Consider the following 3,402-nt stretch of genomic DNA (forward strand, 5'->3'; position numbering starts at 1 on the left):
CTGTGTCTAAGTGTGCAGGAGCTTAGGAGCGTAGGAAGTCGAGCGGAAGACGCAGCTAGCGAGAAGGACGGCACGGGAAGGGAGCCAACGGGCTCGGTGCGTCCGAAGGACGAGAGAGCTGCGGAAGAGTACTCTGGTGGGCGTGAAGAGCGTGCGCGGTGTTCGAGGGATGTTAAGCCGGGACGGAAGGCTGCTCGAGGAGAAGGCCGGGAATTGGGTTCGGGTGAGCCCTATTCCGGTTGGCCGCAATCACCCAAAAGAACGGAGCGTCGGAAGCTGAAGAAACCAGGTTGAAAAGTAGGCTGCCAGCTTGGAGGCGCCTCCAGCAGGCTTGGGGGCGCCTCCATCATGAAGGCGCCTTCAACAGGTCAAAGTGACCGTTCTGCGCGCGGATAAAGTTTTATCCGCTGACTCCCATGGAGGCGCCTTGGACCCTCGTTGGAGGCGCCTTGGAGCCTCGGGATAGAATTTCCAGGACCTATATAAAGGCCCCTGGAGCTAGGAATTGAATAACAACTCAAGCAATCAATCTGTAAGCAATTCCTAAGCAACTAGTGAGCTTCAAAAGTGTAAAAGGCTTCTCCGCCTTCAGAGAAGGAGATTTTTCTTACTGCGCTCTTTTCTACTGTCCTGGATTAACAACCTCCTTGGTTGTAACCAGGTTAAAATCCTGATCTTCTCTGTATTTCTTTATTTAGTTTTTATTGCTTTATTAATTTATCACTATTGCACTAATTGAGTTGAAAGGACGAGGAGGGTATAGTTTAATTTTTGTTTTCAGCAATTCACCCCCCTCTTGCCGGCCTCCGCTGCACCAACAGAGTTGTACTACTCTTTGACTAAGATATTAATTAAGTGAGTTGTCAGTAACTCATTTAATTAGTGGACATTCGACATCTTAAACACAGGGAGACTAACACACTCATAATAAGAAGGAGCCCAAAATGTAATTTGGGATTGGTGCTGTAGTTCAATAATAGTTCTTTAGTGGAATGAATTATTATTGATGAAATTAAGTTGTGTGTTCGGGGCGAACATGGGAAGCTTAATTTCATCGGGAGACTGAAACCAATTCCTCTTCTCGGTCCCTATCGTAGCCTCTTGTATATAGAGAATTATACCCACCTATACCCACTTTCTTACCAACCTATAGGGGTCGGCCAAGCCTAAAGGTTGAGCCTTAAGGTGGCCGACCAATTGCTTGGAGCCCAAGCTTAGGTGGTCAGCCACATCATATTTAAAAGGGATTTTTATTAAAATTATTTCTTATGTGGATATCATAGTTTTAAAAGAAAGTTTGAAATTTAAATCTTTCCTTTTATAGCTTTCTACAAAAGATTAAGAAAAGATTTGAAATCTTTCCTTATTTGTAGATTGAAAGGTAGATTTTAATTTTAAGAAAACTTTTCTTTTTTAAACCATGTTCATGATTTAAAAGAGAGTTTAAAATTAAATATATCTTTTATAAGTTTCTACAAGAGATTAAGAAAAGATTTGATATCTTTCCTTATTTGTAGATTAAAAGGAGATTTTAATTTTTAAAGATAACTTTCCTTTTGGAAATTATCCACATGTTTAAAAGAATGATTTTAATTTATATAATTCCTATTTTATAATCCACCATGAAGGGAAAATTATTGGAGAAATTTTTTTATAAATTTCCGGAAGCAAATAAGGAAGTTTTAATTTGTGTTTAAAATTCTATTTGCTTGGAGATTTTAAAGTGGCCGACCATTGAAATAATGAAAAGGAAATTGATTTTTAATTAAATAAATTTTCCTTTTGATGGCAAAAGAATTAAGGAAGTTTTTATTAAAATTTCCTTATTTGCCAAGACCAAGGATTATAAAAGAGGAGGTAGAGGAGCCTTATGTGGTACAACCTCTATTCTATTTTTCTTCCTCTCTTTTCCTCCTTGGTGTGGTCGGCCCCTCCTCATTCTCTCTTCTCCATCCTGTGGCCGAACCTCATCTCTTCCTTGGAGTCCTTGAGGTGGTCGGATCTTGCTTGGAGAAGAAGAAGAGAAAAGGAGGCGATATTTCTAGCATCCCTTGGAGCTTGGTGGTGGCCGAACCTCTTCATCTTTGGAGGAGTTTTTGGTGGCCGAAACCTAGAAGGAAGAAGAAGGTGCTTGGTGGTTCTCATCTCGGAAGATCGTTGCCCACACAACGTCCGAGGTTAGAAGAGGAATACGGTAGAAGATCAAGAGGTTATATGCTTACAAAGAAAGGTATAACTAGTAATTGTTTTCCGCATCATACTAGTTTTCTTTATATAGTTATTTTTGGAAATACCAAACACAAGAGGCATAAGATTCTAGAGTTTTCAAATTTGTTTTCGAGTTTGTGTTTTTTTTACTTTGTTGAATTTGTGATTCGATTGTTCTTTTTGGTTAACCTAGATTTATTTAAGGAAATTAAATATTAGTTTTCCTTAAAAGGCTTTGTCTAGGCGGTGGTGGTTGCTCCCATATCCAAGAAGGCCATGTGCCTCGCCATGCAGTCCTGGAAGCAAATTTTGGAAATTAATATTTAATGGAATTAATAACATAGGTGGATTTGAATCAATAGTGTTAAGTTCCGCTTGCGATTCAAATCTAAACCATTAAGAACAAATAAGTTAAATTTGGAATCAATGATGTTAAGTTCCGTCTGCGATTCCTAATTTAACTTCTAAAGAACACAATAGGTTATTTAAGGAAAGGTTCGACACATGTATAAAATTTTTATACAGTGGAACCGGTACGATTTTCCTAGGACTAACCAACAAAGAGGTCAAGATTGCAAAGAAGCATCAAGTGAGTCTAAGGGTGAGGGTTCGAGTGCTGAGAGATTGTACTCGGAGTAAAATCCTAGGTTTAAGGTTTTGCTATAGCAGTTACTGTAGCAGTACTATAGCAATTACTATAACAGTTACAGTAACAGTCGACTGATGTTTTCATCAGTCGACTGGTGCAGTCGACCGGGCAGTCGACTGGAAGCGAACAAAATGCTTCTGTTCGTTCGGTTAGTGTGGAGAAGTCGACTGGTACTTTTACCAGTTGACTGGTATCGAGCCGTTGGGATGTAACGGTCAAATTTCCACAAGAGGACAGTCGACTGATGGTTTTGGCAGTTGATTGGTAGGCGGAGTTTCTAACCCGTGGCCTATATAACCAAGGCTTGAGAGCTTGGTAGACGTTGACGAAATTAGTGGTGGTAAACCCTAATTAGTAGTCTACTAGTCTCAAGAGTCTTGGTTGGTGTTGTGGTGAGGTTTCTCCACCCACAAGGAGCGACTTGAAATAGTCGGAGTTTACCGGGGGCTAATCCACCGACGGATAGGGATCGTCCACCTCAAGGACACGTCGTGGAGTAGGAGCAAGAAATCTCTGAACCACGTTAAATGATTGTGTAGCTTGGT

The sequence above is a fragment of the Zingiber officinale genome, chromosome 10A, assembly GCF_018446385.1.
Source record: "Zingiber officinale cultivar Zhangliang chromosome 10A, Zo_v1.1, whole genome shotgun sequence".
In the NCBI taxonomy this organism is placed as follows: domain Eukaryota; kingdom Viridiplantae; phylum Streptophyta; class Magnoliopsida; order Zingiberales; family Zingiberaceae; genus Zingiber; species Zingiber officinale.